The sequence below is a fragment of the Euprymna scolopes genome, chromosome 40 (assembly GCF_053919585.1).
Source record: "Euprymna scolopes isolate OS-2025 chromosome 40, ASM5391958v1, whole genome shotgun sequence".
In the NCBI taxonomy this organism is placed as follows: Eukaryota; Metazoa; Mollusca; class Cephalopoda; order Sepiida; family Sepiolidae; genus Euprymna; species Euprymna scolopes.
This window is the reverse complement of record NC_136521.1, coordinates 9,411,798-9,427,645: the sequence shown is the minus strand read 5'-3', so window position 1 is coordinate 9,427,645 and position 15,848 is coordinate 9,411,798. Positions and strand designations below refer to the sequence as shown.

The 15,848-nt window shown below is 34.0% G+C and overlaps 1 protein-coding gene across 1 annotated transcript in view; it reads left to right on the top strand.

Moving 5' to 3' along the window:
- Nucleotides 1–2,074: 2,074 nt before the first annotated feature.
- LOC145265360 (STAGA complex 65 subunit gamma-like) overlaps nucleotides 2,075–15,848 on the top strand; it is a 47,934-nt gene continuing 34,160 nt past the window's right edge. Inside the window, exons 1-2 of the mRNA XM_080121144.1 lie at nucleotides 2,075–2,221; nucleotides 8,930–9,003. The gene's annotated coding sequence lies outside the window, so the exon portion shown is untranslated. The remainder of the gene's footprint in view (nucleotides 2,222–8,929; nucleotides 9,004–15,848) is intronic.

Here is a 15,848-nt window from a genome sequence, read left to right as displayed (position 1 = left end):
AGCGACCCCCTCCCTGTAGAAAAGTGCCCAATTGAAGGTAAAGATATTAATGTTTTTAGCCAATTTTTCGATATTTGTCGTCTGAGAGGTCGAACTTCAAAACGATACTGATCTTGGGAAAATCCGTCGATTCTGTCGAAAGTTTTAGGCAGACATACAAACATACATACATACATACATTTATATATTGGTAACTACCAATTTTCGACCCAAACCGATTAAAATGTTTACCCTATCTCTGAATACCCTTTGTGTAAAATTTCAAATGTTTAAACCAGCAATTGTCTGGGTAATTTGGTAGAGACCGCAGAGGTCATTTTTTTTTTTTAACTATAGCCCCTATTATGACCCCCGTAACACTTATTGTTTGGGCTCCAATCAAGTTAATAAGTTAGATCCGTCCAAGGAACCTATACATAAAATGTCAAGTGTTTAGGCCCAAAATTGTCGAAGGAGTTTTCTGGCTGAAAACCGATCACCAAGATTTTCTCAAATCTCAGTACCCTGTATATCAAATTCCGAGTCTGTAGACTTAAAATTAACAGAGTTATTGCGCAGGGAAATACACAGACACACAGACAGACACACATGCAGACACACAGACACTTTCACTTTTATAGATATATCTATAAAAGTGAACGTGTCCGTGTATCTGTCTGTGTATCTGTCTGTGTGTGTGTGTGTGTATGTGTGTACATTTCCCTACGCAATAACTCTGTCAATTTTCAGTCTACAGACCCGAAATTTCATATACAGGATATTGAGATTCGGGAAAATCTTTGTAATCCATTTTCGGCTAGAAATGTGGCTGTTAAGGGGTCAAAGTTCAACGATTTCACATATGAGAACTCTACCAAACTCCTCCGCCAATTTTGGGTCTAAACACTTGAAATTTTAGATATAGGTTCCGTGGACATGGATCTAACTTAATAACTTGATTTGAGCCCAAAACAATAAAGTTTAAGGGGGTAATAATAGGGGTCGAAGTTAAAAAAATTGATCGCTTTTTTTTTCTTTTTTTTTTCTTTTTTTTTTTGCTAAACATACACCTCCAAACACCCGGTCAACGCCGGACTGATATACTAGTATATATATAAACTTGCGGACTATTATCCTCATCTTTTTAATTGTTTCACCTGACGAAGGCTAGAGTAATAGTTGGCCGAAACGTCGTAAAAAAAACAACAACTGTAAAGTGGCATAATAGTCCGTAAATAAATAAATAAATAAATAAATAAACATTTAATTGAAAACAAATCAGTTCATGAATATTCTTATTTATATTTATTATTAAAGACAATATTTAAATGAAACAAACAAAAAATCGTGGACTGTAATTGAACGGTGTCGCCAATTTTTTTTTCTTTGTTAAATTTTACATTTTCACCCCAAGCAAGGCACATTGTCACTTTCATGTAGGGGGCTACTATCAGTGGCATGTTGGCCTTTTGGTGTCAGGATCAAAGTGTAGTATCTGTTCTTCAGATGCTGCTGCACTTCGTTTTCTTGTTCTCTTTCGGTGGAGGAGAGATCCTTCACGACTGAGACAATTTTTATTTTTGTACCTTTTCTCCACGTTAAAAAACGACCCTGGTGTCTAACTCTGTCCCGTGGGGAGGCATTGTAAATAGGTACTATCAGTGACATGTTGTGTCATGGCGTAGGCAACACGCAGTGTTTAGAGTACATTATGCCGCAAACCCGGCAAAATGAACGCTTACGGTAGTGAGTGTTCTAGCATCATCTTCCAAAAGGGTTGATATGCCGTAAAACCTACTAAACCAGTTAGTAAATGTTACAATCCTGTTCAGCTTCGATATTAAATACGCACCCATCGAAAAAAAAAAAAAAAGGGTCGATATGCCGGAAAATGGACAAACCGATAATAAAAGGAAGGGTACGCGATTGAATCAGACCCGAAATGCGCTTTGTCTGATTTAACCTGCCTCCTACTACACACCCCTCTCTTTATGAAAACTCCTCATCCTTTTCCTTCGACTTAACCCCCCACTGCGACGAACTTCTCCTTCTCCTCTCATCTCGCTGCCTCCCACTTCCTCTGTTCGTCTACAAAATTGACGCAAAAAAAAAAAAAAAAAAAAACTGCGAGCACCGGCTCGAACCGAGTCTTTCTTTTCTTCTTCTTCTCTTCGCTTTTCTTTCTTTCCGTGTGCGACTACTAAAAATCGTAAAAACGCCACAAAAGAATCCCGCAACCACGGTGAGAGAAAAAAAAAATGATACTTATTTACATAAATATATCTACTTGATTTATTTAGTCGTTGTATGAAATTAACTTAATATTTTTCCTGTTTTTTTTTTTTTTAAATTTTGTAATTCTGTGAAAATGAAACGTTTGAAATATATAGCAAGCGCTTTCTTTACGCAAACAAATGAAAACAAAAAAAATACAACAAACGTATTATAGACACACGACAACATATACACACATATATACACACACGGCAAAATGCATTTTTTTACGATATATAAACATTAATAATAATAATAATAATAATAATAATAATAATAATAATAATAATAATAATTGCAACAGAATGTAGTTACTGGACAAACAAAGGACTGGCTCGAGCCGGTTCCGAGGGTTTCCTTCAGTCCAAACAACCACCAGAATCTTAGCTGTTGTTGATATCTACTAGGTTCTCATGTAGTTGTTGCCTCCTTGATTCTGCTTTCGTTTTTACTCACTGGCTCAGTGGCTCACATGTCCCTATTCCGAATTCGTAGCAGTGGGCCGGCATCAGTGAACTTTTTTTTGGGACCAAAACGGTCATTCAGTATTCACAATGTTTTTTTTGTTTTTTTTTGTAAATGTTTATTTTAGTGTAACGCGAACGCGACTTCGAGCATTCTAGTTTGCGTTTTAGAGGTTATCGAGACTGCTGAAACCGAATCTGGCATTTTAACCCGTCGCAAATTTACCATTTGCATGGTATTAACCCCTGGACCCAGGTACTATTTTGCGCCATTTCACCGCTTTCGTTAACGCTTTTCTTAGATGATGCGTTCGTGCGTGGTAAAGTAACTTGTCATATCGGAGGAATCTTTAGCGGACATTTGAAATAAGAAAGTTAAAAAAAAAAAAAGAAAATAAAAAAGTGGTTCATTTTTGCGTTACGTAATTTTTAATGCTTTTTAATTAATCAAGTTTTTAAGCGTGGTCTGTGAAATATCAAATGGTTCTTCTGCTCGGTTTATGTCGGCGCGTTCGCGTTACTTACAGAAAAAACAGTTAATTAAACTGCAGGAGCACCTGTTACAAAAATTACAAGAAAAGAGAAAGAGAAAAAAAAATAGTAATAACGAAAAACAAAAGTATGTCTTTGTAAACGACGCGTGAAAACTTAATCTTTCAAATCAATTAAAAGGCATTAAATCTACGTAACACAAAAAAATGAACCACACTTTTTTTTGTTGTTGTTGAAAACTTCTTATTTCAAACGTCCACTAAAGATTCCTCCGCGATGTGATAAGTCACTTTACTACGCATGAACGCATCATGTCAGAAAGGCGTTAATGAAGGCGGTGGAATTGTGAAAAAATAGTCCCAAGGTCCAGGGGTTAATACCATGCAAACGGTAAATTTGTGGCTGGTTTAATGCCAGATTCTTTTTTAGCAGCTTCGATAACCTCTAAAAACTCAAAGTAGAATGGCTGACGTTGTGCTGCAGCTACATTTGCTTTTTTTAACATATTTCAAACTGAAAAAAATTATTGCACAGTAAAAAAATTAAATTAAAACAAAATTCACTTTTCTTATCTCCAATTATTTAATCAAGTAAAAATTCCATTTTTTTTTACTTGATTAATAAATTTTAGTAGTCATTCTTTTTAATAGTACTAGCAGTCCAGCTCAGCTTTGCTCGGGCCCTATGCACTGTTCATAACTTTATGTGCATATATATATATATATATATATATATATATATATATATATATATATATATATATATATATATTAAAAAGGTTGACTCATGTCCTGTTAACCTACATCTAAAATTTTATGTGTTTAGACCCAAAATTGATGAAAAGGTCAACTCTTTCAACTTTGACCTTTTGGCGGCCAAATTTTCGTCCAAAAACAAATTAAAAAGCTTGCTGCATGTCTGAATACCCTTTATATAATATTTCAAATGTTTAGACCCAAAATTGACTGAATAGTTTGCTAGAGACCGCGAAGGTCAAATCTTTTGAACTTTGACCTCTTGGTAGTAAAACTTTCGGCCAAAAACCGATTAAAAACCGATTGCACTATGTCTGAATACACTTTATGTAAAATTTCAAATGTTTAGACCAAAAATTGGCTGAGTAATTTGGTAGAGACCGCAGAGATGTTTTATTTTTTTTAACTTTGACGCCAATTTGACCCCTTAACATTTATTGTTTTCGGCCCAAATTAAATTAAAAAGTTTGAGTCCTGTCCAAGTTACCTACATCTAAATTTCCAAGTGTTTAGACCCAAAATTGGCGGAGGAGTTTGGTAGAGTTTTCCAAGGCCAAATCATTAAACGTTGACCCCTTAACATCAAAATTTCTGGCCGAAACCCAATTAAAAATATTTTCTCAAATGTCAATACCCTGTATGTAAAATTTCGAGTCTGTAGACTGAAAATTGATAGAGTTATTTGGTAGGGAAGTGCACACACACACACACACACACACACACACACACACACACACACACACATTTTCACTTTTATAGATATACTAGCATTTCAGCTCGGCGTTGCCCGGGTGTTTGGAGGTGTATGTTGAGCAAAAAAAAAAAAAAAGCGGTCAATTTTGTTAACTTTGACCCCTATTATGCGCCCTTAACATTTATTATTTTCGGCTCAAATATAGTTATTAAGTGAGATCCATGTCCGAGGAACCTATATCTAAAATTTCAAGTGCGTAGACCCAAAATTGTCGGAGGAGTTTTGTAGAGTTCTCAAAGGTCAAATTGTTAAACTTTGACCCCTTAATCGCCAAATTTCTGGCCAAAAACCGATCACATCGATTTTCCCACATCTCAGTACCCTGTTATTTCGTAGGGAAATGTACACAGACACATAGATACACACACAGACACGTTCACTTTTATATATATATATATATATATATATATATATATATATATATATATATATAAATGTATATATATAAATGTATATATATATATAAATGTATACATATATGTATAAATGTATACATATATATATATATAAATGTATACATATATATATATAAATGTATACATATATATATATAAATGTATACATATATATATATATAAATGTATACATATATATATATATATAAATGTATACATATATATATATATATAAATGTATACATATATATATATATATATATATATATAAATGTATACATATATATATATAAATGTATACATATATATATAAATATATACATATATATATAAATGTATACATATATATATATATAAATGTATACATATATATATATATAAATGTATACATATATATATATATATAAATGTATACATATATATATATATATAAATGTATACATATATATATATATATATATATATATAAATGTATACATATATATATATAAATGTATACATATATATATATAAATGTATACATATATATATATATAAATGTATACATATATATATATATATATATATAAATGTATACATATATATATATATATAAATGTATACATATATATATATATATAAATGTATACATATATATATATATATATAAATGTATACATATATATATATATATAAATGTATACATATATATATATATATATATATATATATATATATATATATATATATATATATATAAATGTATACATAAATATATATATATATAAATGTATACATATATATATATATAAATGTATACATATATATATATATATATATATATATATATATTAGTAATGGGACGATTCCAATATTTTTCCTGATTTCAATACAATGACTGATTTTTTATAAAACTCTAAATATTTTACTATAAAGTTATTTTTCGACGATTACCATTAAAATATGTGCAGATATTTTCTCAAGCATGAAAAATACACTTTTGAGGAATGATCTATAGCTTTTTAGTTTAAAAGCAATAAATTTTTATAATCTATATAGTAATAAGATAGCGTGTGTGTTATTTTCTGTGTCACGCTTACATCCGGGTTATTTAAATTGTTATGTACTTCCATTTCTTGTCATAAATAATTTTACCAAGAATTCATAAGTTTTGGTTTCGGTTTCGATTATAGCTGATGGCACTTAAGTCATCTATTTTTTTTTAATAAATAATTTTATCAAGAATTCTTCATAAGTTTTGGTTTCGGTTTCGATTATATAGCTGAAGGAACTCAAGTTATATATATATATATATATATATATATATATATATATATATACATATATATATATATAATATAATATATATATGTATATATAATATAATATATACATATACATATATATATTTTTTTTTTCTTAAGTTTTCATTTCAGTTTCGCTTCGAGCTAATACACCCAACTCATATGGATATATTTTTTTATTCTGCAAGAATTAAAAAATGATATTTAAGCGTACTTTACGATCGGCCTTTGTCAGGCGTTCGTGCTAGGTTAGATTAATACTTTTGCAGTTTTAACAAAAGAGCTACAATAATATCAGAGCATCTCCATTAACGCTGAACATCTACAAAATGCCAACACCAATATATTACATATGAATGAGTTCCCTGTGGAATTTCCACAGGTCCTGCAAGTTTATCATAATTACCAGCAGTGGAAGATTTTGCTTTTAAACAAAATCAAATATAAAAGACAGTTAAAAGAATCGTTTTGGCATTAGAAAATAGGCACAATTTTTTCCAATTCCGAGACTGATTCCAACAAGTTCAGATTTTGAAGAATTGTCCGAAGACTCAAATATATATATATATATATATATATATATATATATATATATACATATATATATATACATATATACATATATATATATATATTATTTTAATGTTTAATATCCAGTGGTGTCATAAAAATGTTTTGAGTCTGTAGACTGAAAATTGACAGAGTTATTGCATAGGGAAATGTACTCACACACACACACACACACACACAAACACACACACACACATGTTCACTTTTATAGATATATAGATAAATAGATATATAGCAGCACCAAAAACAATGCCCACACGTGTCATTTTTTCAAAAACCGCAAATTTTAACTAAATTGAATGTAACTTTAGACAACCTATACCTCATTTGATTTGCCTTCTATTCCTTTGCGATTTTACTTGTTCCTATTTGACTTTTAACTGAAGTATCTCAATTTAAAAGATTAGCTTCAAATCGAGAAGGCAAAAATAAACTCTGCAGCAGCAAATGAGCTTTAAACCAGTTTAAAATATCCACCAACAGACAACAAAGCATCTCTAATTGTAATTGTTGTTCCAGGTTATACAACGTAACATTTAGTTCATATGCCTCGACTTTTTTAGTGATTGTCAGCAGTTCATTACTCTCCACCGACCTGGATAATCCAAAATGTGATGAGAAAATGGTATAAATGGCTATGCAAAAGCACCAAAACACCGGCAGTGTTCATGATGCCCTTAAATCTGGTCGTACTAGAGTTACTTCTTACAGGGAAGACAATATTATCAAGATCCGCAGCCTCGGAAAGATATTTGAAATGGCTCCCCAAATTCAACAACAATGTAATCTTGTTAAAAAGAGCTCTCTTTCCACAGTTAAGAACAGATTGAAGGGATTTAATTTGCAAGACTGTGTTGCAAGATGCAAGCCAATGATTTCTGTAAAGAACAGAAAGGGCCGTCCAGACTTCATCAGATGCAATAAAGATCATGACTACTTTTTAAAAACTTTTGAAATCACAACTATAATAATATATACGAAATCTGGGCAAATTAAAATGTCATATTTAAGCGTATTTTATGACTTGGCGAAGCCGGGCGCCCCCTCTCTAGTCAATAAAAAAATATAATTGATAGTACATGAAAACGGTACTTAATCTGTTGCCAAGGCCGCTGGAAAAATGGTGGGATCTTTCTATCGATCCAGTAGATATCTTACTGCTGATGCTATTCTCTATCTATATAAGAGCCAGGTACGTCCAAGGATGGAATACTGTTGCCACATCTGGGCAGGAGCTGCTAGAAAGGACTTGGCCTGCCTTGATATAGTTCAAAATAGACTTCGTAGCCTCGTAGGAGATGTCCTTTTCTCCTCCTTGCAACCTCTATCTCACAGAAGAGATGTTGCGAGTTTGTCTCTGATGTATCGTTATTTTCATGGAAAGTGTTTGACTGAGCTTCAATCTATGGTCCCCCCTCGCCAAACTTTCACAAGAAACACTCGTCTAGCTGTAAACACTATCAATAATTTCCCCCACTCTTTATCTGTGCCTAAACCTAAACATAGATTCCATGAACAAAGCTTCTTTCTTAGAACTGCACGCCTGTGGAATTGTCTTCCGTTTTCCTGCTTTCCGGCTGACTACAATATGGTTGTGTTCAAGTCTAAAGTAAATAAGTTCTTGATGAGCCGTTCCATATAAGTTATCAAATTTACCAAATTTTCATTACTAATGATTACTATATTGTCCAATTTCTACTGTACACTCTTTAACCCTTATCCTTGAGTGGCCTCTGGGCCTTGATAATGTGGTGATGCCTATGTAAAAAAAAAAAAAAAAAAAAAAAACTTAATCTCGAGAAATAGAGGTTAGATTTAGTATCAGGATAATACCTGTTTTGGTGTTCGAAAATTAAGTGGCATGTTTGTTAGACATAGGAACCTGAAATTTGTAGCTGTCTAATCAGCTTTTGAATTTCTTAAACGTTTTTACTTTTATTTAAATTTTTATTTATTCTTAAAGGTATTTTTGATTCTCGTATGTACCTTCGAGATGTCGAGGCAAGAAGCGAGATGGAGGAATTTGCAAAACTAAAGGTAAAGAATTTCTGTTTTATTCCAGCTTTTGTTTTTTTAATAATTTTTCATCATCATCATCATCATCATCATCATCATCATCATGACGGGCTCCTTGCCCGGACCAATGTGACTCTTCCTTTCCAGAGTTTCCCGTCTTCCATCAGTTGCCTCAGATCTTCAGGTTCACAGTTGACGCCGTGTGCTATTTGTTGGCTGTACATGGATCTAGGTCGTCCTCTGTTTGCGCGTCCGTGTCGTGGAGTCCATAGCAATACATCACTCACGAATTCATGCTTGCTCCTCAGACAAAGACCGGCAAATCGTAGGCGTCTTTCTCTGATGGTATTAGATATGGCAGGTAGGTTGCCATAAAGTTGCTGCTTCATGGGATGATTTTGCCAAGATATATTTAATATTGTTCTTAGCATACGGGTGTATGTGCCGTCTAGTTTTCTTTCCAATCTTTCGGTAAGCATCCGGGTTGTAGCACCATAAACAAGGACAGACTCTACCACTGCCCTGAAGAACTGCCTTTTCAGTTTGTCAGCCAATCTTGAAGTCCATACTGAATGTAGCCCATTCAATTTTAATTTTACAATCTTATTCATTTAAAAAAATTTTTTTTTAAATTAAAAATTTGTTTATGTATTCATGTTTGTTACACCCATATGCCCTTTTGCCACATCTGAGTTGGTGTATCTACTTTTAAAAGGAAATTTTTTTTATTACATTTTCACCCCAAACAAGGCACAGTATGAGAGTAAATGTAATATTGTTGTAATTAATGCCTATTATTCTTTAACTGTGCATTGAATTGATGCCATAATACTTAGTTCGCTACACCTTATCACAACAAAGATCCATACAAAACTTCAGCGAGATCGGCTCAGTAGTTTCCGAGAAAAATGGAACGCGCAGAGACAGAAAAACAAATAATATATTTTTTTTATTACATTTTTAATCCAAACAAAGGTACATTGCCACTATGATGTACAGGGCTACTATCGGGGACATAAGTTACAGGGGTACTATGTAGGGAGTTGGACAGCAATATGTCTGTTCACATTACACTTGAACTTCTGCATGTCAGTACAGTTGGGGAAGCAGGGTCCCGGTATGGAGCTCCAAAGTCTGGCAGATCTGGGGAAGAAACTACTGGAATAGAAAGCTCTCTTACATCTAGGAATCTCAACTGTGAAGGGGTGGGATTTTGCTGGAATAGAAAGCTCTCTTACATCTAGTTTGTCAAAGCATTCACCATTAAAATACTTGTAGAACAGGCAGAGGGATGCAATATTTCGTCGAGGGGACATAGGCTGGAGCTTAGATGACAGTTCAGGGCCTATCAGGTTGGCGACTCTCTTTTGAACCTTGTATTGGAACAAGAGACAAGTAGCAGATGCACCAGCCCAAATATGGCAACAATACTCCATACATGGGCGAATGGTGGCCTTATAGAGGTACAAGATGCTTTCAGGCGTTACTAGTTTTCTAGCATGGTAGAGAGAACCTACCTTCTTCGCAGAAGTCTTGGTAATGCTCTCAATGTAACTGTTAGGTCACTCTCTCACTCTTAGATAAGGTTATAAAAAAAAAAAATAGTCGCTAACCTAACCTGGGCCATGTCTACAGAAAAAAGCAGAATAGAACGGATTAGCTTGACAGGAGAGATCATGGGTAGAAGAAGCAGAGGACGGCAGCGAGAAACATACGTTGATAGTTTGAATATCTGGGCAACATTAAAAATTATGAGCAACAATGAATTCATAACTGCCCCGATAGAGAGAGAGAGAGAGAGAGAGAGAGAGAGAGAGAGAGAAAGAGAAAGAGAGAGAGAGAGTATTTGTATCTGTGTATATGTGTATATGTGTGTGTTCGAGAAAGATATAGAGACAGATAGATAGACAGAGAGAGAGAGAGAGAGAGAGAGACAGAGAGAGAGAGAGAGAGAGAGAGACAGACAGAGAGACAGAGACAGAGAGAGAAAGAGAGAGAGAGAAAGAGAAAGAGAGAGAGTATTTGTATCTGTGTATATGTGTATATGTGTGTGTTCAAGAAAGATATAGAGACAGATAGATAGATAGATAGATAGACAGAGAGAGAGAGAGAGAGACAGACAGACAGACAGACAGAGAGAGAGAGAGAGTGAGAGATGGAGAGCCATAGCCGTCGACACCATTTGATGATAAACTTAATCAGTTCCGCATTGTTGGCCCGGCCCAACTCTAACCAGTGCCCATCGTCGAAATGTGGCATCCCTATGCGCGTTTAGCAAGTACTTGGACGAGCTCAAAGCAGTAAATGTAATGTAAACAACCCCAACAAACCAGATAAGCAGCTAAATTCCACCCCTACACTTTCGATACCCGATTTTGATACGTTGAAATATGGTTTGCGTTATCGCAACTGACGCTTTCAATCACTTTTTGCTTACACAAACAATTGAGGGCTTCTGTCGCCAAGTGTGTGCACATGAGACCATGAAATATGAGATTCTTGTGGGTTTATTTTTAATAGAAAACGCTTCAGACAAGGCATATAGTCACTAGATGTAAGGAACAAAAAATTCCACATCGAAAATTGGCAACAATAAGTGTTATATATATTTATATATATATTTTTTTACAAAGGAATCACCACTTATCAAGGCCCGGAGGCCACTCGAGGATAAGGGTTAATGGGTCCACATTAGTCAATGTGATTATAGCGTAGTAAACATAAGTAGTGGGAATTTTGTAAATTGGATTACTTAGGAGGACGGTCCATCAAGAATGGTCACCCCCCCCCATCTCCAAATTTTCATGGAAAACACTCGTCTTTCCAAAACCACTATAAATAATTTCCCACACTCTTTATCTGTGCCTGAACCTAAATGCAAATTCCATGAACAAAGCTTCTTTCTTAGAACTGCACGCCTGTGGAACTCTCTTCCGATTTCCTGCTTTCCAGCTGACTACACTCTGATTATCTTCAAGTCCAACGTAAACAAGTTCTTGATGAACCGTTCCCTTAAGTAATTTAATTTACAAAATTCCTACTACTTACGTTTACGATGCTATAATCACATTGACTAATGTATACCCATTAGCCCTTATCCTCGAGTGGCCTCCAGGCCTTGATAAGTAGTGATTCCTGTGTAAAAAACGCAAAAAAAACTAAGTCTTATTGGCAACTATTTTAAATCTGAAAACAAAATTTAACATAATTTTTAATTTACTTGTGATTAGCTAAATTAGTGGTAAGACAATCAGTTTCAGAACTTTAAAATTATACAATTATCTTTGGCGCTTCTCGTATACGAATAAAAAAAATAATTTCAAGGGAAACAACACGTTAAAAAACGACCCTGGTGTCTAACTCTGTCCCGTGGGTAGGCATAGTAAATAGGCATAATGATCAGGTCTCAAACAGTAACAAATCCAAAAAAGTACGAAAAACGATCAGATAGATAAATAATTGTCAGTCGTATATATCTTTACTTGGTATGCTTATTATCGTCTGTCTGTTATTCATTGAACTATTCACAAACTTTATCACTGAACTATTTTCTAATATGATTAACTAAAGAATATTAACTCTTATAAAATATACATCAATTTATTTTTTTTTTAATTACATTTTCACCCCAAACAAGACACATTAACACTTTGATGTAGGGGCTATTATCAGGGACATAAGCTACAGGGGTACTATGTAGGAAGTTGGGCAGCAAGATGTCTGATCACATTCCACTTGAACTTCTGCATGTCAGTACAGTTAGGGAAGCAGGGACCCGGAAGGGAGTTCCAAAATCTAGCAGTTCTGGGGAAGAAACTACTGGAGTAGAAAGCTCTCTTACATCTAGTGATCTCTATAGTGAAGAGGTGGGATTTAGTTGCTTGTTGGGTTTGTCGGAGTATTTATGTAAAGGGGGGTACAAGTGCTTGCAGTTCGTCAGAGCATTCACCATTAAAATACTTGTAGAACAGGCAGAGGGATGCAATATTTCGTCGATGGGACAGAGGCTGAAGCTTAGATGACAGTTCAGGACCTATTAGGTTGGCGACTTTTTTTTTTAACCTTTTCTAGGAGCGAGAGACTAGTAGTAGATGCAACAGCCCAAATATGACAACAATACTCCATACATGGGCGAATGGTGGCCTTATAAAGGTACAGGATACTTTCGGGCGTTAGTAGCTTTCTAGCACGTTTACTAGTGCGCTTAAAAGCAAAATCACAACGTAATATTAGTAAATAAACAACTATTTTGCTTGTTATAAATTTCAAACAAGTAAAACATTTGTTTATTTTCCTAATATTACGTTGTGATTTGGCTTTCAAGCGCACTTGATGCATATTTGATTTTATTCAAATTAAATCAACGTTTCTATAGGGAATTCACATCCTTGAATTTATTCTCGCGTTGTCTACGCACTGTTCGAACATTTAAAAATAAAACCATTAAGATACAATGCGCTGCTCTTTAAAACGCACTTTTCTTTCTCGAACTGTACAACATGGCAAGGAAGAAGAAAAGAAAAAGAAAGAAAGAAAACAACATACTGAGGATGGAGTATAGCTCTGAAATATATTTATGTTATAAATTTCAAACAAGTAAAATATTTGTTTATTTTCCTACTTGATTTGGCTTTCAAGCCCAATTGATGCGCATTTTATTAAAAAAAAATTGAATTTCAAGTGAAACAAATAGTACCTACGTAATTGTCAGGTCTCAAATAGTAAAAAATCCAAAAATTACGAAAAACGATGAGTTAAAAAAAAGAATTATCAATGAAAAAAAAAGAAAGAAATTTGTGAAAGGAAGCTAAGTCACTAAAAAAAGATAAGTTGACAGAAGATATAATCGAGTTCTGTTACTTACGTCACGTGACGAACGTAATTCAAAACGTCAGAAAAAAAAATATTCTCTACACAAATTTTATCGAAAACATTTTTTTCATCAATAATTATTTCTCTACCTTATCGTTTTCTATAGATTTTGGATATGTTACTATTTGAGAAATGCAAATTACTTAGGTACCATTTGTTTGACGTGGAATTCAATTTTTTTTTTTTCGTTATTATTATATAAAAGCACCAATTCTTTCCTTTAGTAAAAATTCCTCGATTGTTAAATCTAATATATAAAAAGCCATATGTCTGTCTGTCTGTCTCCATATCTTCGAACTCTATCTCTTCCAAAACTAAAAGCTGCAAAGCGGCGCTAGGAGTCTCAAATGATCGGGTTTTTTTTACGGACCGTCATTCTTTCTTTTATGGGGCTTTAGCCGATTGATATGGTTTAAGGGGTCAAAATAAAAAAAATCGTTATACATTTTGTACATTCATCTTAGTTTACTTTTTAATCAGTTCATATGCGTGTTGGTCCTGGATATGACCTTAAACTATATCCGATGGTGAGGCCCCAGTTTGTGGGCTTTGGAGAATGTAGAGCCACCCCTTAATTGCCATTGCTCCCAGGTTCACTCTGACCCGGAGTGGTAGTACCTGTTAGGGTCCCAACTATGGGTTAAATAGAAACCGACTTGAAAAAAAAAAAAAAACCAACAAAAAAAACAAATATATTCTATTAAAAACTTTTTCTTCAAAATCATTGAATTCGGCATTAAATAACCTGAAAAGGGTTGATATGCCGTAAAACAACAACAAAAAAAAACAAAACAAAAAAAACAACAAAAAACAACCAACCAACCAACCAACAAATCATATGCGTGTCACGTTGGTACAGTGGTAACGTCACCAGCTTTGAATGTTAGTTTTGCTTTTGGTTTCAAGTTTAGCTAATAGCACCCAAATAGTTTTTTGTTTTTTTTTACTTTTGAAATCACGATTCTATAATAATATATACGAAACCTGGACAAATTAAAATATCCTATTTAAGCGTATTTTATGACCGGGCAAAGCCAGGCGCCGTCTCCCTCGCTAGTACCAAATAAATATAATCGATTTGGGCGGGTGGGGGTTCCTCGGCCTTGGCGATCGTAAAATACGCTCAAAAACCCATCAATTTATACAGATTTCGTATTTATGTTTACAGAGCTAATTCTCTATTGAAATGTACCTAGTACTGATTTCAAAAGTAAAAAGAAACAAACAAGACAAAAAACGACTTAGCTGCCATCAGCTAGAATCGAAACTAAACATTTAGCTCGCCAGATGCATTCCTTAACGTAGGGATCGAGAGATAGGTGAGAAAGATTAAGCGATTTGAAGAAACGAATTTAATTTAGGCATGCGCAGAAAGCAATAGAAATTTGTCGGCAAATTGAAATTATCATCTTGCATTTCAACTTTACGACATATTTCTGTACGCGTTACCCATCTATCCGAACAGGCTTAAGAGTTTATTAGTTAAATATTCACACACACACACACACACACACACACACACACACACACACACACACACACACACACACACACACACACACCTCTACTGTTTATTTAATTTGATTAAAATGGTAAACGAACAAAGCTCAAGAAAGATAACTTTTGTTACCACACAATTTTACGCTAAAGACAGCTCGAGTTACGCCCCTTAGATTATTAACTTAAGGGCTCAATGTAAAAAACTATGTCCGCGGAGGGAATACGCCTTGTAAGTTTCAGATCATCTCAAGAGATCCGCTGAAATGGTGTCTGCGATGAAAAGTTTATAGCAAAACAAGGGTTGCGTAATCCAAAACTGCACTTCTCTTAGCCTAATGTTACTTAAAACTTAAAACCTTTCACCCAACGGCTTTTTTTTTTTTTTTTTTGTTGGATAAGAGTGGTGGAGGGAGGACAAATTATTTAGTTCAGAATGCGTCTTAAACACAAAAAGGTTCATATGAACTTTCACCGCCTCCTTTACAATTTCCTTC